The 27,828-nt window shown below is 31.8% G+C and overlaps 1 long non-coding RNA gene across 2 annotated transcripts; it reads right to left on the reverse strand.

Annotated features, from left to right (window-relative positions):
* Positions 1-20,953: 20,953 nt before the first annotated feature.
* On the reverse strand, positions 20,954-26,421 carry LOC127715617 (uncharacterized). 2 transcript variants are annotated; one of them, XR_007988500.1, is made up of 3 exons: positions 26,246-26,421; positions 24,073-24,263; positions 20,954-21,263 (listed from the first exon to the last, which is right to left on the reverse strand). It is a non-coding gene; the product is annotated as an uncharacterized LOC127715617 (long non-coding RNA). The 2 variants fall into 2 exon arrangements; XR_007988501.1 differs by lacking the exon at positions 26,246-26,421 and adding an exon at positions 25,831-25,887.
* Positions 26,422-27,828: the final 1,407 nt, after the last annotated feature.

Consider the following 27,828-nt stretch of genomic DNA (forward strand, 5'->3'; position numbering starts at 1 on the left):
TAGAAATTAAATGAAAGCAATAGTTTAATCTTAATTTTCAACTTCATAAAAACGCAAATTCTGACAAACACTAATTTTTACACTTCTGAAATTGTCAGAAAAATATCTTTTAAGCAATGTTTTCCTCACAAAAAATATAAATTAATAGATGAATATCTGAATGATGTTATTTGTACTTTAATGTGTTTAATACTTTTCAATATTCGAATTCAAGGGGTAAAAAACAAGCCTCGTCATACTTTCTGCAATATCTTAATAACTCATATTGTTGTTAGTAACAAATTGTGCATAAAAGAAAACGTTTTCTGCTCGTTTTCTTGAGCTTTTATTAAAAAGAAATACAATAAATGGAAAGTTATGAAATGTGTGATTGAATTGGTATCTTTAGATAATAAATATAATATACAAACAGTTTATTAGTCCAACTAACAGAATACAGAAAGCATTAACAATTAAGGGCAACTAGATTTTCGAATTCGGATAAGAGTTTATTAGGAAACGTTTCCTTTGGATAGGTTAACTGGATTTATTGATGTACGTGGTATCAAATTAAACATTTAGACCAGACAGATCAATCCCTTGGGGGATGATGGAGACCTAAAATATAGTAATGCGTGACTTTAAGGTTCCGGAATCGCAATAACAATATAAATAATTAAATAAATGTCAATAATGTTCTTGCAGCAATATGTTAACCATTGTTATAGCAGTTAACCGTAAAGAAGATATTTTACAAAAGTTACATTCAAAATAACGATTTGGAACATTTGAAAGGGCTGGTAAATAATGATAGACTGTTGTGTAACTTCAGGTAACAAATGGTCCATGCATATTTAGGACGAGAACAAATTAACAATACAACTAAATAGGTGCTGCAAAGTGGGTCGAACAGATGAAGGGAGTGAATTTCGCGTGCCACTTGAAAGTAAGGCTACGTTTGGTAAGGGCAAACAGTCTGAACTGCAAAGAGCCATCTACAGACCCATACAAAATTTTCCCAGACGTTCTGAACGTGCAGACACTATTCCGATAGACATGGTTTTGCATTTATATATCTTGCATAGCCAAACGGGCACCAATCTTTAGTATGGGTTTACTGCCAAGTAATTTAAGTTGTTGGGCCATATTCCAATAGACAAGTTATCCATCGGGGTTAATAAACATCGACATTGCATGTGACTAAATGCTAATTAAGATTTCGTAATTTTATCTTTAAGGGAGGTTTTCTAAATTGTCCACAACCCTGTCTTCTTTTCCAGGAATCACCGAAAGACACTTATCATCAAATTTGTACTTACATGAACAACACGATGAGCGCCACATGTGGAGCAGTATTTGCTTACTCGTCAGAATCACCTGAGACTACCCTCGGTTTTTGATGGGATTCCTTTTGCTCGGTATTTAGTTTTCTTTATTGTGTTTCGGAAGAAACACCGACATAGCTAGATAATACAATTAATTATCTAATTACTACTACAATTTGATATTAATAAGTATTGTAATTTTCATTGTTATTAATAAATGTAATGTCAGTATTACACATCTAATCTTGAATCAATCCTAATCCTATCTTATTTTTGGGAAATATTTTTACAAATTCAAATGTGACGTCACTTTGTGTGTTTTTTTAGAATTTCAAATGTGACGTCACTTTGTGCGTTGAGGCTTTGGCTAACTCGGCTGTGTATTTTTTAGGTGTTGGATTAAGTTGTTTTATGTAATGTATCTGTTTTATTCTGTAGTTAGTCCCCACTTCGGTTTTATCATGTATATCTATTATATAGTCATTTTATAAAATTTACTGTTTGCAAAATTATAAATTATTCTAAACAATAAGGATGTTCTTGTCCAAGGCAGAAAACCCTGGCCGTGTTGGGCGCAACTTTTTGGAAGTTTTGGTCCTCGGTGCTCTTCAGCTTTGTACTTGTTTTGGCTTTAAAACTTTTTTCATCTGAGCGTCACTGGTTAGTCTTGTGTGGACGAGACGCATGTCTGGCGTATTGGATTTTAAACCTGGTGCCTTTTGTTAGCTATTATTCGTGTGTTTCTTTGTCCTTTATGCTCTCCTATTTATTTGTATTGTAATCCTGTCATGTAATGTTGTCATTTTAATGTTATATTTAACATTGCCACATAAGCGGGAGGTTTGGCATGCCACAAAACCAGGTTCAACCCACCATTTTTTTCTTAAAATGTCCTGTACCAAGTCAGGAAAATGGCCATTGTTATATTATAGTTCGTTTCTCTGTGTGTTACATTTTAATGTTGTGTTTTTGTTGTGTCGTTGTTCTCCTCTTATATTTGATGCGTTTCCCTCAGTTTTAGTTTGTAACCCGGATTTGTTTTTATCTCTATCGATTTATGAGTTTCGAACAGCAGTATACTACTGTTGCCTTCACTGTAGACTGTTGTTTGTCTTTTCGTGTTTTTTTTTACGGTTTTTGCCATGGTGTTGTAAGTTTGTTTCCTACTTCTGATTTTTAATATCTATTTTGTATCTTCCGCCAAACTTTTACGTTCTAAAATATCCTACGAAAAATACAACATCGGTCAGTGCGTTCTAAATTTACATGACAGTGTAGTAGTACTAGTCTAAGACGACACATTTTCAGTGAAAAATCGTTCTTTCAGTGTTGACACTCTGTTGTGTAAGTTTCTGAGTTTAGAATATTTACTTTAATTGTTATGTAGTAAAGTAAGAATAATAAAAATATTGGAATCGTCTTTTACGGACGAGAAGTTAAATTCTAAGAGCGATAAATAATGATTTAGCTCACGAAATAAGTCATCTTGCATGGGTGAATAAAGTTACTTAACTTAGGTTGCAGGCATGTTTGGTATATGCTCAGAATATGGAATGCAAAGAAGTAGTTTTCAAATTGTTCAATAGTTTTCATTGACCATTTTCTCTAGAATCGTCGTTAAAATGTACTTTTTATAAACATGTTGTGGATAATTTTCGATAATTTTTATTTGAAAAAAGCTTATCGTCACACTATATAATATTTTTTTGGCAATCGCCAATGGCAGTCAGAAGGGTTTAAGAACATCAGTTGTTCGACCTGTTAGTCAAATGCGTTTTGTTAAGATATACTTTTTCACTCTTTTGGTCTTTTGGAAAATGTTGTTTGTGCTGTATTTAGACCCCTCTACAAAAACATTTGTTTTGCATGCACACGTATAAAAATTGCGGTTTTTATCCAACGCAATCATAGGTTTGAACGTTGTTTTCAATTTTGACTTGTTTATATTTTTAATCAAGTAAATACTTAGTCATACAAATAGCAAGAAAATATGTATTTTATATAACTATGAAGATATTGAGGATAAATTTCATTTTCTTTTAAAATGTCAAAATTATAACAACATAAAAAAATATATTAAAAGGTATTACTATACAAATGCATCTGTTTTGAAATAGGTTCAGTTATTGTCAGCAAAGAATGTAAAAGAATTGTCTTATTTGGGGAAATATTTGAAATACGCCACTGATATAAGGTTTTCATAACAATCCTTTGAATCATTTATACGTTGTAGTCTTGCCTTTGATTGTATATAAAAAGTTCTGTTATGTAATACATGTATATATTTCTGATATACCTATTAGCTGTATTGCTTCTGGTTAAACTATATTTCTTTGACGCATCGTTGAGTAGCTCAAGCTGTTACCTTATCTTGTTGACAAGTTTTAAAAAAAAATATCTATTAGGTTGTAGATGTTTTTTTATATAAGCTCATCATAGGTATCATGAATTAAATTTTGTACGCCAGACGCGCGTTTTGTCTGCAAAGACTCACAAGTGACTCTCAAAAAGTTAAAAGGGCCAAGTAAAGTACGAAGTTGTGAGCATTGTGGACCCCAAATTCCCAAAGGTTTTGCCAAATACAGCTTAAGTAATATTTCGTGTGCTTGGCGTCCTTCTTGAGTTTGCAGTTCCATCCCTCAAAATGTTTGTTGCTGCTGACGAATGTTTGCTTTACCCAGTACTACGTGACAAAGTCGGCGAAAGCTGTCGTGTCGATGGCAATCTCTTCAGTGCCTGCAAGTACAGTACACCATGCGTTTTTAACTAGCTGATGCATGGTTTACGAGTAGTCTGGTGTTATCGTTGGTAAGTTTAAGTTTATGTGTCTTTTTCCGGGTCAATTGCTTATAGAGAAAAAAAATCATTTTCTCAAAGTGACGTTTGTGAATGCTCATTGGACTATATTAAGGGTACCCGAAGAATATCTGCGGTGATAATTGATGTTATTGACCAACAGTCTTCAGCAAGTTAAAAAGTTGTCGAAAGTCTGTTTACTTTTATTGTTCTTTTATTGGGAAGTACATGTAGACCAAGGACGAGTGAGTACATCACTACTCCATCGACTATTGCGTGTAGCGTGTTGAAAAAAGTAAGGTAATTGATGTACAGAAGTTGACATGAACTCTTTCTGGGGTATTTTGTTTGGCCTTTTTAACTTTTTTAATGAGAGCGTCACTGATGAGTCTTTTGTACACGAAACGCGCGTCTGGTGTATAACATTTCAATCCTGGTATCTATGATGAGTTTATTTACCAATAAAAATTACAGGTTAAAATATACACAACCGTTGTTTGGTTATCTCAAACCTTTCTAGCTTAATTGACAACTTTCTGTCAGATGTTATAGTTTATTGTTAGTACGATGATTAGATATTATTAGGTAGGTTAATTGATATATAACACAATTTTGTCTAAGAGCCATTTCGATACTTGCTGCATGACCTTGTACTGTACCATTATTCATCATGTAGAATAGCAACCGTTGTTTTTCTCTTTTATATCTAATATATATTCTTTCTTAAAAATCAACTATACGAAAATCCCATATAATAACCTTGCAAATTTAATATGATACTACTTTACGATGACAGCCCTATACTAAATCAAAGAACGCATCAATTTGTTACTAGTCTAACTGATTGTCATTTTCCAGGATTTGATTTCTGCCAATCAGAAACTCATATCTAAAGGATGATATATATGCATACTTGAACATTCTATCAATTAAATGTAATTAAATATCCTTCATTCATCATGTAAATTTTACGTAAATAAGGTCAAATAACCGAAGGGGTCCCTATTCAATTTTTGAAAGTGTTATTTTCCATTAACCATAATATCATAGGGTATATCGGATGTATACAAAACAGTATTTAATAACACTATTTAAATGTCAATTCATTGCCATCCAAATAAATCAAGAATTTAATCTCAAAGTAAAATTCGAAAGTACCATGACGTATATAAATCAAGTCAGCAAACATACAAATATCTGAGAGACCAGACAATGCAGTTAAATTTCAAATAGAAATAAGAAGATGTGGTATGAGTTCAAATGATACAACTCTCCATCAAAGTCACATTGTAAAAGAAAACCATTATAGGTCAAAGTACGGCCTTCAACACGGAGCCTTGGCTCACACCGAACAGTAAGCTATAAAAGGCCCAAAAATGACTAGTGTGAAACAATTCAAGCAGGAAAACCAACGGTCTAATCTATATAAAAAAAAAACGAGAAACGAGAAACGCTTAAGAACCAAATCAACAAACGACAATCACAGAAACAGGTTCATGACTTAGGACAGGTGCAAACAAATGCAGCGGGTTAAAACGTTTTAACAGGCGCCAACCTTACCCTAACCTGAAATAGTAGTGTAACATTACCACATAGAAAGACACCTATAAAATATCAATTGAAATGGATTAACAAATCAAAAAGACATATTAACAAAAACAAGTAAACATACACTAAACGAATAAATTTGATCTATGACACAGTGTCAAAAAGACAACTATGACTTAGGACAAAATTGCGTTTAATAAAATAACGTACACAGGTAAAAGCAACTTTTTTCAAGTGGAATACTCTGATAAGGTATCACAGTGACCATGATAGTCGATATACATTGAAGGACAACTGAGAATTTTATAAAGTAGTACATGTAAGAACAATTAAAATGTTCAAAGCTTAAAAAATATCTTCATTGCAGAAAAAGGTTAAACTGCTGTCAGCTAGTCTTCACCTGTCCGGCAGTGCAATGATTCCTTATTATGCACGATATTAATGGTTTTGAAAGCCAAAAATATAAAAACGTTAGAGAGCATAAAATCTAGAAGTGCTTGGACACCCAAAGGTCAGAAATAATATAAATATTAAAACTTCATTGTGAAAAACCAAAAATGTATAAGACTCGGGGAAAAAAATTAAGTCACTTTCCTCCATGTTTTAATCACCACATGTCCAAAATAAACACTTTTGAAACTTTTAAACAGTTCATAAAAAAATAATGATTTTCACACCATCTCTTAAGCTCTACGTGAAGCTTTAAAAACATAGCTACTTTATATCAGAAGTCCTTATGAGGGATCTCCATTTCAAAGAAACATCAAACCAACACGGTTATGAGAACATTAAGGACCCATTGGAATATATGTGTAACTATTTCTGGATAATAAAACTCCAATTTACAAATGGTTTATGACGGTAACTAACATAATGCATAAAGCGTTAATAATTAAGGGTATCTACATTTTTGAATTCGATGCATTAGCAAACTTATGAATTCGGAAGTAATGTTGGTTTATTCGTATAAGTGATGTCATGTTAAACAGTAAAACCTTACAGGACTATCACCTGGGCCAAGGTCGGAATCAAATAAGTGACTTAAACGTTCTATTAGTTACTGCGTTATAAATAATTCTACAGCCGGGTTCATATATATACCATTGCATAGCAATTTAATGTATAATAAATTAGAAAAAAAGATAGAAGTTACGAACACCAAAAATGGATTAATTGATTGGTGGTTGCTTAACATCTAGTGGCAAATATTTTGTGCATGTTCAGGACGATAGGAGATAGCCAACACCATAGCCCACCTAAACAAAAAAGTCAAAAAGACAAACAGCAGTCCTATTAGACTTGCTACGAAAAGGTATATACTCGACGCTGATGTTGACAAATTATACTTTAAATGCAGGGACTGTGTCAAAACATTGATTTTCGTTTCAAACTGCTAAAATTTAAATCACATGCGTCATGTAGACTAGCTATCCTACCCACGTCTTCGTTCGTTTTTTTTTTTTCCATTTGGAACGCCTTAGTGTAACATCAAACATGTTAATCATTTTCTGATATCACACATTGTGACTATAAGACGGTAAAGGTGTATGTTTCTGCGGTTGAACGGGTGGGAAATGGGGATTAATGGTAATGAAGGTATGCATTTCTGGATTGATGAAAAACAAAGTAAGCTAGTTTGATTTTTTTTGTTACAGTTCTTGGAAAAGTTCAATATGTCACTGCACTAAACCCACAAAAAGCTTTCCAATCTGGGTATTTTTTCTATCGGTTGACTCCATTGGCTTCCAATGACTTTGAATTTTTTTAAAACGCTTAATAGCGTGTTCCGTGTACACCGGACACTCCAATAATCGCAGTTTTTGTGTTCCTTGTTAAGCTCTAAGATCTTTATTTTACATAAAAAAAATAACGATTTGCCATTAATCTTTTTTCTTGAAATTATATAGGCAGACACGGAATTGAAATGAAAGGTATAGTTTCTTGCACATTTCGAACGCTCCCGTAATTGCTCAGGATGGCATAATCGCGGAGTTTGCAATTATCTCTCATGCTATGTGGAAGCCGTAGAAAGATTCCCCGTGCTTGATATGTGTGCTCTTCTGTATTTTTAAAGTTATGGTCATATCTGAAAAAAAGGCAATATATGCCCTCAATTTTAGAATTCATTCATATTTGAATTATTCAAAATTATCAGTCAATATGTGATCTACAAGGATCACCAGTCCTTCACCTTTCAATATTATACCTTTATTTCTAAAATATATTCTACATAGTTTTATATTTACACCTATGCGTAGGGACTATTTTGTTTTAAATATGTACTACTTTCCAGTAGGTTATTTTTCGACCTGGCCTGATTTGGTGGTGTTACATCTTACAAAGTCTATCCAAATTATGTTTGAAAAGATTTCCTTTCAAGCTAGTGCTACGGACCGTCTTAACCTTGCAGTTAGGTGCCAGTTTTTTTTTTTTTTTTTTTTGCTCCGTGTTGAAGGCCTCACTTTGACTTTGAGATGAAGAACAGCAATAATAGCACTGTTCCTTTGCTTTTTGTGTTTTTTGCTGTGCATGTACTGATTTTGTGTCATGGATGGATACACCATATATTTTGTTATTCTGCTAAAAAAGGAGGTGCACATGTTCTTTAGATATGCATTGTTGCATGATATCTCTTAGATTAAAAACTGTGAGAGGAGTTTATAAATCAAAATTGATACCCTTATTAACCACTCGCCTGCACGTCAATCCGTCCATCTCCTGGCCTTTAGCCGTACTGTCATCATATTATATAATTAGGATTTTTTTTAATTTTGTTTGCAACCCGTTCATAAGTTCTTACTTCCAATAACCCCCCCCCCCCCCCCCCCCCCCCCTTGTATGTCAAAAGGACTGTCGCTGTTATTTTTGAAAACGCAAACATTGAAAATACCAAGTATATGTAGCTTTAATTTATAAGGGAGGACAACGGGTTTGTTTCTCTCTTCCCCTTTTTTTTTCTCGCGGATTCCCTTCTCTCATTTCATTTGGTTCCATTTCTTTTTTTGCAATTCCCTTGTCCCCTGATAGTGTTCCAAATGGAACATATATTATGGAATTTCTAATATTTATTCCAAAATTTTATTAAATACTCGTCTCTTAATGGAATTTAAGTAAATAGACTTAAATTCAGTTATCGCTGGGGCCACTGACGGATTGTGTTTCATGTTTTAGATTTACCTAACATGAGTGACGTTATATTCTGTGACGTAATTTAGTCCTTTACAGAATTTCATCGCAGCAAGCAAGTTGTTTAATTTTTGTAAGCGGTAAAATTGAAAAAAATGAAAAGTAGTATCTTGTAAATGGTAAAGTAGTGTTTGTATGTATGGTTATGACCTGCCTCATGCTTCCAATGTTTATTAGAAGTAATCTTAGAAAGAATTCATTTTATCGATCGTCATTTTTTTAACCATATTCCATCAGGAATTTCATCGCCACGTGGAGAGCACATGCAAAGACTGAAAGAGATTGGTCCCATTACCCAGGTAGCACAAAAACAATTTATTGATATTTTTAAAATATATCGCAAAATGTCACAAAAATATCATTCAGAAATATTGTTTTGACGTGAAATGTATGGCTGTACTAATGTGAATAGCATATGTTCAGCTGATATTTGTTCTGAATGTTTAAAGAACATTTTTTTTTAAATATTTTGATTTTATATTTAAATAACATAATTTTGATATCATTCAGTGTCAATTGATAATATCCAGACAACATATATATCAAACGTTATCCAAAAATATCCTTTTCATGTCTAAAATATGTTTTATGGATGTCTACCAAATGTTTTTAAAATATCAGAGGCAAGTTTAGGTAGAAATATCTCTTGAAAATGTAAATTAAATATTTCAACAATGTTTTATGGATGTCTTCCCAATATTCTTAAAACATCTTGGTTAAATGTTTGTAAAAAACATTATATAAATATTCAAAAAACGTTTTATGTTCAGGCCAACTCTCAGCTTGCAAATATATCGTGCATATTTAGACTAACATTTATCAGCTCTCCTCCAGGGCACCTGTTTCTTGTTCTATCATTATATGTAGTGTAATGTAGACTGTTTATTTTTTTATTTTGCTTTGCAATGCGATTGTTGTTCTCCGACTTGTGGAAATTTGAATTTTTGTTTGATATTTTTCAAACTCTTTCAAACAATTAAGAGCAGTCAAAGCATGACATTGTATACTGCCAACACAAAAGCATTGATAGAATAGCTTATTCATATGACAGGACGACTGTCAATGAATATTGAATTTTCCTGAATAGCATTTTAACATTTTATTAATTATTCAGAGTCTGTATCTTCTACTACGAGCCTCCTCTTCTTGTTAGCCTTCTGAAGAAGAAATAATACATAAATGTTTAAACTCAATTGAGATTTAAGCTTTTAAGCCGATATCAAGACAAACATTATGAAAAAAATTGTATTATAATAATTAGATTACAGGTATGCTGTTATTTTGATTATGATATAGATTCAGGAAACAGAACTATGTCAAAAAACGTTCTAACTAAATAAAGAATTCAAGTGAAAAATACAAAGTCAAATCTAAATCAAAGTGACACTTAGCATTGACAGTAATATTAAACATTTTATGCATATATATCTGAGAATTTCAAATCCGATGTAGCATAAAGGATGGCTATTATGTTACTTACTTAAAGTAATTCATTCTGGGCTCTCAAGTGGTAGAATGCATTTTGTCCCATCTCCATTTCCATGCATTTTGAAGCCAGAATATTTTCAATGATTATTAAAATTCCTTTTGCACTCTGCTTTAATTAGTCTTCTGTAGTTCTCAAATACCAGATCTATAAATTTATATGAGAATGTAAAATTGTATATTAAAAAGAAACTCTACTTCAAGTAATTCATACACGAATCTGTCTGCAAATTTGTATAGACTTTTTCCGTATGATATTTTTTTCACATTTTACCCCCTTTTTTCACATATACATGCCATTTCATTTTGTTTAAAATATATCTTTTTCACTTTTCCATGATATCCTAATGTTTAATTATAACACTGCATACATATAATTTAAAGAAGTAGCGTCTTCAACTTTTTGTGATATTTACTCCTACAAACTATTCAAATACAGATTTTGTTTTGCCAAAGTTTTGCCGAGGACAAAAAAACAAGATTCAGTCGAGTCCGTATATCAATTACGATTTTTTAAAATTACAACTTACATGTTTCTTTCTCTTTTAACTGTGATTTTCTCTTTTAGTTTTCTTTGTTTTCACTGCTTTCGGAAGTTACAAATAGACGACAGGAAATAACCTCAAAAATGACCATCCCATTACATTTAGATTTTCAATAATCTTAATTACAATAGCAACTATCTTTGAAATGTGTCCAACATCTGGTTAACCTTATCAGAATGTGTTTGATTAACAGAATGGTTGTATCAAATATCACTCTGTATATATTTGTTTATTATGTTTCATCAATTAAAGTTGAACGAAAAAAGTTATACATTTGTTATAATAATACACGATTGAAATGTTCCTCAAAGGTTAAAATTATCAAGGAGATTATCTCATATAACCTCTTTGGAATTATTAAAGCTCTTCTATAAAAATGAGGAGTCATTCATGTTAATATGATATCTAAAAAATATTTCTTTTTCATATCAAACACTTGCTTCACTCAAATATTACTAACAAACATTTGACAAACATTTCTGTCATACATCTTACAAATATCTAGAAGACATATTATGTTAAAATGTTTATAAAAGGGTCTTCAACTAATATTTTCTAAATAAAATCGAAAAAATATTTTGTTAAGACGTTATTTAAATATTCATTAGCTATTACCAGCTTATATTTTTAATTAGGACAAGAAAATTATTTAGATGTTACATCAAAAAGATATTTTATTATACATCAAACCTATGCTTAACGCAGATATTAATCAAAAATGTTTTATAAACATTTCTTTTACACATCTTACAAATATATATTATAATTATAATATAAAAATGTCCATCAGATATTGTTTTAATATTGTAAAGAAATATTTCTTCGACATAAAACTGTTCTCATTTTATAAAACTGTCTTTTAAACGTTTAAAAAACATCAGCAAAAAATATTTATTTATTTATTATAAAAAAATATTTACAAAAAATGTTTTTATATTTGCAATCAAACATTGGGATGAAATGTTATTAGTAAAATATCATTCACACCTAATTTCTGATGTAAACAAAATGTCTTTAAAATATTTTTGTAAAAATATTTCTGATAAACATATATACAACCAGTCAATAATATCATGAAAATATTTTGTGTTAGCTGGGTATTCGTTTTCATTTTTATAAATTATTTAATTTTTACAAATATGAGTAATTAGATGCATTATTGTCCTAAGATTTGCAGATTATAATAATGATTTCGTCATTGTATTTCTTCATCAAATTAGATGCAGGTATCTATATAGTCTGCCTGATACTGATATTAAGGTACTCATATATATATATATATGACGACTACTGTGATAGTCGAGTTTGGCATATTTTTACACCGTTATTGCTAGGATTTCAAACTCCTGTAACAGATCATGCAGGTTAGAAACGTGTCTTTAATGTTTATGTGTTGTGGGGCAGGCGTTATCTGATGAACTCCCGAATTATAATTAAATTTTCCTTAAAAGGGTATACATCGGTAATTGTGTATCTAGATCTTTCATAGCACATATACAGCAAATATTCCATGAAAGGATATTAACGTACAAAGGTGTAAAAGGGACGTACCCTTTGGTGCGAAAGGACCCAGGTTCGTAACCGGAAGATCAACTTTCGATACAAATAAACAAAAATCTTGGAAATCTTGCACATAGACCATGCCCGGAGTTAAGAAGCAGTAGCCAAAAATCGTCATGTCTAAATGTTAGCTTGCTGGTGGAGTTAAGCAAACATATATCATTATCTCATATCTGTATATATCCTGCTATAAATTTTGCGTGTACCTACACACTTGTTACTAAAAACTGTCAGAGTGTCGAGTCTGTCACATCAGTCATCACAGTGACATGTATAGTTGCTACTACTCTCTATCTTAGACTAGGTCGATATGGTATGAATAGTTCAGATAAATCACAAATTTAGTCATAATGTCATCAACAGGTCACAGCTTTAATTATTGTTGTAATAACTTAATTATATACAAATATTACACTATGTCACTATCAACTGACTATGGATTTAAGAATTAATAAATATATATATATCATGTATATATACTAATTTTAAATTGATTTTTTTTTAAATTATTGTAACTATCTTCGACACAACTAGGAGTATACGTAATATTTTTATTGTTATTGTTTCTTTGTACAGTCATTTGATTTTGTTATGTCAATGCTGTAACATGGTGGAACTAATATTTACTTTTTGTTGAGTTGTAGCACAATGTTGGGAAGATCAGTTAGAAAGCAAAAAGTGCGACCTTGCTCTGCCACAGAACACCACCAGGGTTGTAACAGTTGGACCAGAGACATAGACAACAATGACACACCAGTTTTTACAAATGGGTCACCAGACTGAACTGGATTCACGACTCATCACGCCACTAACTCAACTCCTTTAGGTCACATACATTTGTACATTGGATCATCATCAGACGTCATTTATGCAAACCCCCAGAGCTCTGCATTAGTATGTTCAAGTTCACAGTTGATAATTTACCAGGTAATCATCAGATTTACAAAAGCAGTATATTATTTTTAAGTTAAACCCCTACATGTATATGTGATTCTAACATATAACAAACATATGTATAAAGATTAAGGCAACTTTTAATTTTTTTTTCCAATCTTATGGTTTAGATTTAAAAGATTTGTGTAATGATTATATCTCAGTTTCTAAACTTAAATCCACAAAATATTGCTGAATGTGTTATTTCTAAAATTTATAAGGGAAGCCACATCATGCGTTAGAAATAAAAAACAATTCTTAAATATAAGGTTACAATTATATATTATTATAAATATATTACATGTGAAACTTTTAAATGTTGTTTTGTATATTATCATATGATTTGTGACATATGATTTGTAATGGAGAACACTATTGACTAATATAATATTATTTATCTTGATACATAATCTGAATATTACAAATCGATATGCATGTACTGCATGAATACGATGTTGCAATAAAGTACCACAATTATAAAGGACAAAATTTATAGAAGTGTATATTTATTTATCACTATTTTAGGACAGACTGCAAATATTTCTGGTTGCCCAAACCCTACTAACCAGTCTCAGGTGTGTGGGAAATTTTCATTATTTTTAATTTTATTTTTTTATATATTTAAGGGAAAATAGGGGCCATAATGGTTTTATCTTGTAAACATTTTTAAAATGAGACTATTACAGAGTTTTGTGTAAATTGTCAGATGCAGATAAGCGAGGATATATACATGTATGTACATGTAATATTAGCACAAACTAGTACAATTTAAGTAATTATTTACAGCTTGTCTTGCAGTCTGCTCCAAACCAGTTAAAAATCTTTAGTATTTAGGTGTCGACAACAGCTTTAATTTATATATATACTAGAATTTATTGTAATCTTCATCCTGGAAGATTCTAGGAGTTGCTCAAATAGATGAGTATCTTACGCTGTACATTTAGGTGCCAAGCTTTGTTAATTTTAGGCTGGAAGCATTATGACAACAATTTCATTTGCATAAAACCATTGGCCCTACTGGTTGCTGGGCTACTGTTGATTCCAAATAATGGTTGATATTTATTAATGAAAATTATAGTACAGGTTGAATTTAAGTTAGCATGAACACTGGGACTAATTTGAAATGTTATGCTTTTAACTATGAGGGTACCTAGATGTTGTTAAGCAGCTTGTTTGTGTTTTTTGTTTTTTTTTTTGTTTTTGTTTTGTTTTTGTTTTGTTTTTTTGTTTGTGTAACACAGGTCATCCTTTATAACTTGTTGGTTGTCCTAACAGGAGACATTTACCATGTTTACTTTGCATAATCTAGGCCTTCTTATGATAATCCAAGTTCCAGGTCACATAGACCTCAAATGGAAATAAGTTTTCATTTGGGCAACCTGGTTCAAACCCAAGACGAGACAGAGAGTGGTTGATGCTGTTATACTAAATGTTTGTTTCTTCTTACATGGATTTAGACTCTAGTATACAGGTCCTCATAGTCATTCTTTGAAATTTGCATTTGCCTGAGTTGATCCAGTTCTTCTTGCCTTGTATTTATGGGCAGTTTTATTACATTATAAGAAATTCACTTCTACATAGACATCTTACACATTCGGGTATTTCCCATCCAATCTTTTATGGTAATATACTTTACAAAGTACAAAATGTCAGTTTACCTCAAAAGCTAACAAAACATTAAAGCAAACTTATAAAGAAGGAATACTGTTGCCTGCATAAAAAATGGCATATTTTGGCTTCAATATTGATTCACTTGCACAGTCTTTGCATCGGACAAAAACTCATTTATTCTTAAACCAGTTGCTGGTTGATACGGGTTATGTTCCTCTAATATATGTTATGATGATATGATACTAAACCCCCATTGGAGGGATGGTGCTAGATATTTCATATAATGAAGACATAATCTTTCGAACAGGTAAATTGAGGTCTGGAGCTGGCATGTCAGTAACTGTTAGTAGTCCATTGTTGATTTATGTAATGTCGTCATTTTTCAATTTTTGTTTTGTTTGTTTTGTTACCTATTCTGATATTGGACTCGAACTTCTTTAAACTGTGTGATTTTTAATGTACGTATTGCTGTGTGTTTGTTTGTTCTGCATTTGGTTGAGATTTTAAATAACTTGTTTAACCCCTACGCAATTTAGTACCTGTCCCAAGTCTGGAGCCTCTTGCCTATGTTAGCCTTGTATGAATTTTTATTTTAGTTCATATATTTGGGAGTTTAGTATGACATTCATTATCACTGTTCTGGTACAAATTTTTCATTATGGCTGAAGCCATTTCTGGTTTTTAGGTGGATCGCTTTAGATGCTTGGTCCCAACTGCAGATGTTTATCCTGCTATAACCCCACGGGTTTTATTACTGTTATTTCAGACCTTTAGTAACCGTTTAATTGTAAGTTCCACAGGACCAAGTACAAACAGATGTATCAGAGAGGACAGTCTTTCTTTTTTCATGAGTTCAGATCTCTAATTGTTTTAATGAATACATTTACTATCTCTCTCTATGAATTGTTAAGGTATTGCTTACTTGTACATTTTGTATCTCTCTCAACAAAAATTGTGACATTACTTTTACTAGGTTTGGATATTTTCTAGGAAAATTTAACAGATGTGTCAAAAAAATAAAAAATTTGAGGTTTGTCAGTTTTTAAGAAGGTATAAAACACTCCAGGCCTTTACATTTACCTTAACCAGAGTCATGCTGAAGTCTAGCAAATATTTTCTTATCTTGTTGTTGGCTAAACTTGGTATGAATTCAGTGTGTTTGAAGCTGTCTTTTCAATTGTTTTTGAGGATTATTAAAGGGTCGGAGATCCAATGCTGACAACTTAAGACAGGGGTTACAGAAGAATTATTATTTTTCTCGATTAATTATGCTTTAAATTGTATTGGTATTACATATGTAACATATACTTCCATGTAGCTATTTGCTGTACAAGAATTGTAGGAGATCCTATTAGCTTTAATGTTTGGATAGTAGAATCCTCAATAGTAAGTATGTTTTTGTAGCAGACCGACATCCTCCAGATGGGGTTGACTTAGGTCTAGGCACGGAAATGAATCTTTGTGGTGGCATGATTGTCAAGCATGCTAAAAGTTAACTCAGAACATGAAACTATGAGGATCCACCATATTTCTTAATAAAACATGTAGCAGGTAATGACACAGGTAGTTCTAGAGTGGGATTTTTGCACAATGAGATGAAGAACATGATCAGATGGATTATGCGGTTCATCAATTCTTAAGTAAGTATGGTCTCAAATTTGACCAGGTTATTGCAAAGCATGGACTTATGTTGCTATAGAATATACAACTATATTATTGCCTTTATAATTAGCTGTCAGGGTTGCTACATAAAATATTATGATTTTGGATCAGACCAGAAATTTTTCAACTGGATGTTTTTCACTTGTCACCCTTAACATGCTTATGAAATGAATTGTTAAACATCTTGAATATATATTTGATGATATACTATAATATACTATATTTTATGGTATACAAATACAATCAACTATCTTATGGTTTGGTGTAGTTTTGGTTAGTATTTTTATATGTGTAGGTAAATATGTTTTTGAACAGTTGTTCACAAAACATCATATAGATTATTTAACATATATATGTACCAAGTTGTACTTTGAATAAAAATATCTATCTATCTATCTGTAGTTATCTCATATCTGGTTCACAGCTTTGCAGCGAACCGCCCTTTTTATGGCGGTTGACAGAGTCTCTGTTTTCCTCCGTTAATGTGGCAGAATTCGCTGAATAGAATCGTAATTTTAACTATGAAATTTTAGGTTTTTGGATAATACAGACTACACTTGTGTATCCCACGGTGTTTTCTAAATTTAAAGCACCAGTGTATCCCACGGTGCATCTTTACATTCTCATATATATCTATCTATCTATCTGCATTTTGCAGCAAGGTTGCCATATTATCTTCGGGTAACCAACCATATATCTATCTACATATACATATACATCTATCTATCTATCTATCTATCTATCTATATATATATATCATATGAATCTATATTATGAATAAAAGCTGTGGCCAGATATCGCCAAACCATATATGTATTTTGTTTTAATGGCACCATCTGAGATAATGAATATTTATAATGAAATTGTCTATATTAAAGTTTCCAAACGGACATCTGTAAGGATGAAGGAAAATTTATACGTTGATTTCAGTACTATATGCAGTTTATATACAATATTCGTTTGATACACAGGTAATTAAAATCTTTAAATCATTTTTGTGTGTTGATACGATATCCACATTTAAAGTCTAATTTGTCAACCTCAGCGTCGAGTATATACCCTTTCGTAACACGTCTATTAACAAAAAGGATTGGGCAACAAAAATTACACCAAGTTCGGTTGATCCTGATATTTTTTTACAACATTTTTAATTTTCTTTTAAAGTCAATTTTCTGTTTATATTGGAAATTGCATTTTTTTTTACACTTGAATATTATTTTTAATGCATTTCAATCCATATCAAATCATTTTAATACCAGTCAAATAGATTCCCTTGCGGTCATTCAAGTTAATTTGAGATGTGGTTAAACTGCGTCAAACTAATTAGCCACGCCCCCGTTAAACGGAATCAAACTGATGTTAAGTCCTTTTAAACTTTTAAGTGTCCGCCTTTTTGTAAGGTAAATCACTCAAGCGGTACAGTAGGACAACCGGATGTGCCTTTTTGGCCAAAATGTGATTCGGCGGCGCTCAGTAGTCCTACGCCGAAAATTGGACTATTTTGCGTCGGCCGACGTCAACTGAAAAATGGCGCGCTTTTGTATTTTTTTTCGTTCGTTTGCGGCAAAGTACCGACGATAAATACTGTTGATTGTAAGGAAATCTATATGAGAAAAATATATGAATTTACATATTATTTTCATTTTTGAACATTAAAATAAAAGGAAATCTCATTTTTTTATATCTGAACATAGAATTTCGGATATTGATTTTCTGCACTGTAGGATAAAATGCCTACATTAAAAATGGGAACAAAAAAATACCTATCCTTCGATTTAAAAAAAAATTCTACATCATATTCTCGCTAGTTTTTGGCATCGAAATTCGTAAAGAACGTGAGTGTTCAAGCCAGGGCAAAAATTTGTTCCCATTTTAATGTAGGGGTCGCAATTTTTTATAGGTTTTTCCTTGCATGGTCGGTAGATTTAGAAATAGGAAGAGTTTCTGTTTTTAAAGTAAATATTCATTCAATTATCATGGAAAAGTAATCAATAGATATTAAACCCCATTAAAAAATAACAATATGTGTCAATAAATTGTAAAATAATGGATTTTTTTCGAATTTGAAGAAGGCGCCATTTTCGTCTTTTTATCTATTACGTAAATTGGTCTGCTATAATTATTAACTGTTTCTAAAAAATCTCCGCCTCGATTTTTTTTATACTTTCATATAATTATCTTTGATACATAATGTATATGTTATGAAAAAATTAGGCACTTCTATCGAGTAGAAATGGAGAACGGTCATTTTTATTTTGTATGTTCCCACCATGGGGGCGTGGTCCTCCCTAAATCTTGTTTCTGAAGTACACGATAGCTATTCTTCTCTCAAAAATAATTATCCACTAAAATTTATTGAAACATAACAAATATATTTTAAGACATCAATAAATTCTAACTGCAAGAGATTTTTAGAAGCAGAATTGCCGGAATCTACCTCAACCGATGTTGTGTCAGTATATATATATAGACCAACGTTGTCAATTTCCGGCGCCGAAAATGTCAACGTAAATGTCATTAAAAGTTGGATTCTTTACTTCTTTGTAGCAATTTTGTTTATCTGAATGCCAAGGAAGTCATGCGATATGTTGAATTCATATAAACGTTATACCAAAACAGGCCGAGCTTGGTAAATTAACAGTTTTAGGCCTACATCATCATGGGATTGATTTGTTGATATCGTACTTCGTTGATCAATCCATATTTATTTCGTGAATATTGTTAGTATGTTATCGGCCGGTGAGTTTTTAATGACCATCTAATCTGAATAGGCCATAGAAAAGCTATCGGTTTTTTCATAAGTTTCCTTTCGCTAATACAGTTATCGTTATGTGTTTTATTTTGTTTCTTTTTTTAAAAAAAGGGGGGGGGGGGGGGTAATTTTGTCAAAGGCATGTGTCATTTTATTGATTCTTCATTTCTGGTTTGCAGTGTTGGTTTAAACTCTTCATGACTTTACTTTTTAAATATTCAATGTGCAGTTTCTTAGGGCATTGGTATAACATGTACATGTATAATGACTATTAGACTAGTATTAATATATCTATGAATATGGGGAGGACCATTTGCTACGCCTATTCTAGGTAGGTGGTGGGAAGGGAATCCTGGTCTGTTCGCACTAATACTTGTTCGCTCTGGGTCCTTTCGCCCTGTTCTTTTCTTTTATTTTGTCTTGTTTAATCACGAACATATATTGACAGATATACTGTTCCCAGGTTTAATGTAAATTAGTTGAATGAAGTATGTAAAAGTTTGTTGACAAAATAGTGAATAAACTGCATAAGCCATAATGTGTGAGGTAGTAGGATTTTTTTCTAGATTGACTTTTTATTTGCAGCCATTGGTACACATGCTTTTCTTTCTAAATATATTTTCAATTTTGCAAACTCACTGATGCAGAATATTTATTTTCAGCCTCTATTGTGTCATGTTATTTAGGGACCTTTTATACATGTAGCTTACTATGCGTTATTGGTTCTGCTCATTGATGAAGGCTGTCAGAGACCTATACATATATTTATTAACCTTTTCGTCATAAGGTATCTGGTGGAGAGTTGTCTCATTGGCAATCATACCCCAACTTCTTATTTTTATATTGGAACTGTAATCAAGTCTTAAGCAGGCAAACTAAAAGGGAACTGTAGTACCTTTAATGAATAACTACTGACAAAAAATCAATGAAATATTCAAAGGATACAATGAAGCTAGCCATATGAAATATTTTTTTGTATGTTGTGCACCTCTTTTCTCCTTTCAGTGGCAGGGGCTATGTTATATGGTTGGCTGTATCATAACTTGTAATAGGATATAGTTATGCAGTGTTAAATGCCCGTCCCAATGGGACACAGATCCCCAGGCAACCCCAAATTGATAGGGATAAAATAATTAAATTATTTCACTCCAATCTCAACAACAGGGCAAAAGTGAAGGAAATTAATCTAAGCATACTAGATTATTTAAGTATGTGATATGTGATAAATATTCAAAAGTGAGATTATTTGATCAAATCTAGCCTTGTGATACAATTTCTTGAAAAAGTATTAAAGCAAAATTGAGTTCTTCTACAACATATGGGCAAATGTCTAATTTCCCATGAATAGAGTCCAATAATTCTGGAAAGGCAAAACTTGAATTGGCCAAAAGCAAAGTGAGCTTTCTGTAAATTACACTCATACAAAATAAAAGGGAAACACTTGAGGCCAGAGCTGAGGGAAGATATATTCGGTTGTCAAAAGTATACCGGTAAAATAAAACATATGGAATCTTATTAATTATATAACAGTGATATTGTTTTGATAAAAAATTTCATGAAAACAACTTGAGTCAATAATCTGAATGTTTTACTAAATATTGTAACATTTCACTTATGCACATTTTAATGTTTATGAGTCTGTCATATTTAAAAATCCTCTTTTTACTACACTTTGGAGCCCATAGTCTGCTAAAGCTTCATTTATTTAATCCTACATTAGTTAAACAAAAATGTCTGCTAATAATCACTTGAACCACCTGAGTTATTTGGTGGGGTTACCATTCTGTACATGAATATATCTCTCTTAATAAATTTCATATACATTTTGTAAATTGCTGATTCCAGGTATTAAATTTTTTATCCTCCAGTAAAATTATTCTTCTGAAAAAAGAAAATATTTTGTTATTGTTATTAAATTAAGTTTGTTAATTCAATCAAAATGTAATGAAGAATGATAATTATAATATATTGTATTTCATTGTTAAGGCCATCTATGACCCCAATACAGTCTGCTTAAGTCATTCTCTTATCTGAAAATAAAATGCTCCGCTGGGTTGCAGCTTGATACAACTGCAGAGGTCGAACCCTGAACAGTTGGGGCAAGTATGGACACAACATTCAAGCTTGATACAGCTCTGAATTTGGATTGTGATTAAATATTTGACACAGCATAGGTTTCTGACACAGAATGAATGTGGTCTATGAACTTAAATTTTTTTAATTTACCTATTATGGTCTGATATCCAAAATCTAAATACATGGTTAGATTCAGCATATCAAAGAATCCAAAGAATTCAATTTTTGATGAAATCAAACAAAGTTTAATTTTGGACCCTTTTGACTTCAATGAGGACCAATTTGATAACGGGGCCCAAAAATCAAAATACATGGTTAGATTCAGCATATCAAAGAACCCCATATATTCAATTTTTGTTGAAATCAAACAAAGTTTAATTTTGGACCCCAACTTGGACCAACTTGAAAACTGGGCCCATAATCAAAAATCTAAACAAATGTTTAGATTCAGCATATCAAAGAACCCCAAGAATTCAATTTTTGTTAAAATCAAACTAAGTTTAATTTTGGACCCTTTGGACCTTAATGTAGTCCAATTTAAAAAACGGGACCCAAAATTAAAAATCTAAATACACGGTTAGATTTGGCATATCAAAGAACCCCAATAATTCAATTTTTGATGAAATCAAACAAAGTTTAATTTTGGACCCTTTTGACCTCAATATGAACCAATTTGATAGCGGGGCCCACAAATAAAATATCTAAATACATGGTTAGATTCAGCATATCAAATAACCCCATATATTCAATTTTTGTTGAAATCAAACAAAGTTTAATTTTGGACCCCAATTTGGACCAACTTGAAAACTGGGCCCAAAATCAAAAATCTAAATACATGTTTAGATTCAGCATATCAAAGAACCCCATATATTCAATTTTTGTTGAAATCAAACAAAGTTTAATTTTGGACCCCAACTTGGACCAACTTGAAAACTGGGCCCATAATCAAAAATCTAAACAAATGTTTAGATTCAGCATATCAAAGAACCCCATATGGATGGACCCTTTGGACCTTAATGTAGACCAATTTGAAAACTGGACCCAAAATTAAAAATCTAAATACAAGGTCAGATTCGGCATAACAAATAAATAAATGTGGTCAAAGATTTTACAAATCTAATCGGCCATACTGTGCAATTAAAGATTACTTCTTGAAATTTTTCAACATTTGAAATTTGAAAAAAAAAAATAATATTTGAAGAATAATTCTCTTTAATTTCTGAAATCTGAAATGAGAAAAAAATTGACCCCCCCCACAATTTCTTTTTACCCTCCCCCCCCCCACCCTTTTTCCCCCAAAAAATTCTTTCCCTCAAGATATGGTCATAATCTCAATTCAAATTTCCAATGGAATTTGCAACCATAATTACCCATTTAAATTTACCATAGTGCTAACTTAATCTATTTTATAATAGAATTTAAAATATGGTGTCAAATCTTTCATATGGATTTTTTTGTAAAAAAAAAAGATGCAACTTTGCAGATATTTTTACTGGTCTTCCTTTATAAATATGCATTTCTTTAAACATAATTTAAAAGCAGTGTAAGGGAAGTAATCAAAACGTTGTATTTGGATTACCTCCCTTACACTGTTTTGAATTTTCTTAATTGTTCATTAACCATTACTTAAAACATAATTTAAAAGCAGCATAAGGGAGGTAATTCAAATGCTGCATTTGATTTATCTCCCTTACACTGCTTTAAATTATGTTTTGTACTAAAGTATTTGTCCATTAACCAGGACAACCTTGGTTTTCCCCCTTTTTTGCCCCTAATTCCTAAATGATTTGAGCCATAACCCCCCAAAGCAAATCCTAACCATCCCTTTGTGGTATGGAAACTTGTGGTATAATTTCAGAGAGATCCATAAACTGTTCCACAAGTTATTGTCTAGAAACTAGAAAATGTTTATTTTTGGCCCCTTTTTGGCCCCTAATTCCTTAACTATTGGTACCATAACCCCCAAAATCAATCCCAACCTTCCTTTTGTGGTATTTAACCTTATGGTAAAATTTCATAGAGATCCATCCTCTTAAACTAAAGTTATAGTGCGAAAACCAATGTGTCTTCGGACAACACCGGACGACAACGACGACGACGCCAACGTCATACCAATATACGACCGCAAAATTTTTTGCGGTCGTAAAAAAATGGACTAATTCATTAAAAACACTTCATTAGGATATAATGCACATCTTGTAAGATTACTTCCCTTGTATTGTTTTAAATCATTTAAATTAATTTTAAATTACTGTACCCTTCATTCTTGAAATTAGGTTTTAAATCCAAATGAAACAATATTGACATTTATACAGCATAGATAATAGAATAAAATCTTTAAACTATTAAAAGTATACCATTTGGCCTTAAAGTCTGAATGATTCCTTGGCCTATATATCCTATAAATTTTAAGTTCCAGGCCCAATTTATTACATTGGCAACGTTCATGTCTGACTGTTAAATGCAGAATATTTTTCAGTCTGTTTCCTTATGAAAACAGTTTAAATACCATGTATAATTTATTATGTTTTTGTTTCATATTTGGGGGATTGAAATCATAGCACATTGTCAATTTTTGTAACCCTATTAAAACAGACAATTTTGGATTACTTACCCTTAATATATTGTAGTCCTATTGTTTTCTGTTAACAAAAATAATTTTGTTTTCAACATCACTGGACATTCCATTTGATTACTGTTTTCTTGTTGTATGTACAGAATATCATAAATGTACAAGTATTTTTGTTTGAATAAAAAGATCCTCTGTTTTGAATTTTTGATCCAGAGTGAACATCTTTCTCCATCCTGTAAATATAAAGCAAATATACATACAATTACTATTAATGTTTATTTACTAAATTATTCAAAGCAAAATTAAACTTTGCATTGTTCATGTTGTTATTATCAACACATGAATACAAATTTGCCAAATTAATTACCAAGAAAATACATGTACATGTATTTATTAAGTATTACAGATAATTATGCCCCCAGCATTTTTGCTCAATACATGTACATAAAAGTTTCAGACAAAGAAAACATTTCAAAAGTCTTGAAAAATAATTTTTAGGTTTAACAAGGAGCAAATTTATGTTATACCAAACCTTTTGATAACATTTTTGTATTTAATAGTTTGCATAAACATCATAAGATCATAACATGTCTATTGTACAATGCAAGCTGAAATTTTATACATTTTGGGGGCACTCACAACCCAGTTTTATTTTAATTTAAATCCTGGAACCACCACTGTCATGACTGTATTGTCACTAAATTGACACCTTGAATTTAACAATATAAATGAAGTTTGAGAAAGTAATATTGTTAAGGATTATCATTTCTAATTAGATATATATAATCATTGGAAGAATATAACATGTCAGATATAACATGTATTAAGAAATTGTAAATTAATTAGTTTCTGGGGATTCATGTAATGCAAAGCAGCATGTGTACAAGCTTTTCAAATGGGTGGGTGATTGGTTAATTTCAATGTGTAAATTTCTTTTATAATTTCAGAGTTATGATTTAGAGGATGGCTATCTTAATTAATTTTTTTATGCGAAAGATCTGGTACATGTCCATGTAATCATGGTAATAACCGAACATAAAATAAACATTGCTCTGACAAGAGTGCTGACACAGGATGAACATGAATATTCTGTCCAATAAAAAGGAAAGAACAATTGTGTACAGATTGAAAAAAAATTAATAAGCCATAATAGTAAAATAAGAAGATGAATATAATTCCTCCTACCGACCCACCCACATAAAAATAAAAATTTTCGTATGAGTATGGATAGTGAACCCCCCATTGACAGAAACAAGTGCTTGTGATTGATTTCCCTTTGTATTATATGTTAATATAATAATGAAAGTTTTTTTAAATATTAAATTTTGGTGTATATGAAATGGGACGAATCTATTAATAATAGACCAGCTATAAAATAGCCAACAGTAGAAGTGAATATGTCTTACATTCTAATGATTTGCAGTGGCGGATCCAGAAATTTTAATAAGAGGGGGCCTAGTCCAAATAATTATGACGTCTTGCAAGGCTATTTTAATTTTTTTCTGGGACGCCTAGGAAGGCGTCCCAGAAAAAAAATTAAAATAGCCTTGCAAGACGTCATAATTATTTGGACTAGAGGGGGCCCACTAACTGCCTAAGAGGGGGCCCGCTCCAGTCATGCATCAGTGATTCCCTATACAATCAACCAAATTTTTCCCACAAAAGGGGGGGGGGGGTGGTCCACCTGCCCCCCTAAATCCGCCTCTGATTTGATAATGGACTTTTGAGTTGAATTTGAGACGGTCCACAAAATTCATGTGTATTTGGGGGAGAAATTACTCCCCTTTTTAGAGAACTTACAGTCGGCATTACACGTGATCATCCGTGCTTTCAAATTTGATTAATTTTGGTCCGTATAATATTTGCTGTTAGAGGTTTACAACGTTCTATTACCTGAACACGAAATGATAGCGTCAATATTTTCCAGGGAGATTGTGAAGAACACTTTGAACAGTTTGAAAACGGATGTTGACAACTTGTGTGGGTATAATATTCCCGGAGACAAGGACGGATACCTAAGACCGAAATCCGAATATAATTCACCAGTGGTTGGTGTAAATAGTGTATTCAATATATGAAAAGGAAATGGTGAAAAATGGGATTTCATTTTCATGTTTCATATAATTTTACACTTTATTTTTGCCGTTTAAATCATTTTTTGGGATCCCACTTATTTGAAAATAATTAACTCGGTATATCTGAAATAATCCTTTACCTTTTATGTTGTGTGGCATTAAGTTTTAGCATCCAAGAATGTCATAAATGCATCTTTACTGCGTGGAATGCCAAATCCAACGTCAAACAATGGCCGCCATTACGTGTTGACAACGTCGTCTAGTGAACCGTATCACTGAGCACCGAAATCATTACTCAGGCGCTTCCGGTTGTCCTACTGGTACAGCGTCCGCGTGTATCTATCGTTTAACCGTTCCGAGCGTTATCGATTTTAGTCAGAAAAGTAAAAATGTACCTCTTACAAATATTCACATTAAAATTAAATAATGACAAATACATGTGTAAGTTTTTTATAGTTAATAATGCCAGATTTTTAAAATGCAGCGAAAAGTATAATTAGTTCTTTTTTATATTTGTAAACACGCAGCAGCTCTTGAGATAAAAAAAAAAGTGATTGTGATAAAAAAATTTATTTTGCTTGAAATAAAACGAGAAAGCTGGTAGTTATTTAATAGCCAATAAAGGGACCAAAATGAGCATGTTTGATGAATGCCAATGGATATTGTACGCAAACATTAATGAAGGTATCGTCTGATCAAAAATGTAATTTCGTCGAGAATATGCAATAATATTTGCCCCGGTACGTTAAGCAAATTTAATTGAACCAATTCCGTTCCGAACTTTTAAAAATTCACATTAAAACATATCTTTTTTTTTTTTTTGTATAATTCGCCTGGAAAATTAAAATTTCGTTTAGCTTAAACAGTTTTAAATGCACCCCGTACTCGTATACCGGATACCAAATATACATGAACACTGTTTGTCTTGAATCTGATAGTGCTCTGCTAGTCATTACTAAATTCATACGTGTAAAACTATACAATTTTACTCATCTGCCTTCAACACAAAGTCTTGGCTAACACCGAACAGCAAGCTATACGGTGCCCCAAAATGACCAGTGTAGAACCATTCAAACGGAAAAACTAACGGTCTATATATTCGACTTTTGAAATACATAATCAAACAACAACCACTAAACAGCAGGTTAGGGCAGATCCAAACAAATGCAGCGGAGTTCAAAAGCCCAAATAAACGAATAATTCTCGAGACTTAAGTGACATTGTTTTAATAAGATCAGAACCTTATATGTGTTAATTTAAAGCAAAAGATATAAGTTTGTAAGAAAAATATTGACGTACCAATTTTAATAGTTAAGAAAATTTCCTTTTGCTAAACGATGATAACATTTTAACATTTTGGAATACCTTATAATTCATAATCTATTTCTGAAACGACTTCTCGCCTTGAACATGTATGAAATGTTTGCCACTGGACGTTAAACAACCATTAATCAATCATTCAACTTTAAAAATGAATTAAGCCGCAAGTTTATCCATCAACGAGTGCTGTTGTTTGTTTGTCCATTTAACATATACTGAATTCGTTTTTGTCCAGCATTATATTCCTTAGAAGAGTTCAAGTATGTAAATAAATTCATAGGGTATCATGTGCTAGTTGAAATTTTTCAGTGAAATCAGTATTGTGTGTCTTACGTTCTTTCATGCATATCAAATGTTGTATCCACTTTTTGCTGTTCGTAGTCTGTTAGTCGTCGGTCTGCAA

Source organism: Mytilus californianus, unplaced genomic scaffold (assembly GCF_021869535.1).
Source record: "Mytilus californianus isolate M0D057914Y unplaced genomic scaffold, xbMytCali1.0.p SCAF_9, whole genome shotgun sequence".
NCBI lineage: Eukaryota > Metazoa > Mollusca > Bivalvia > Mytilida > Mytilidae > Mytilus > Mytilus californianus.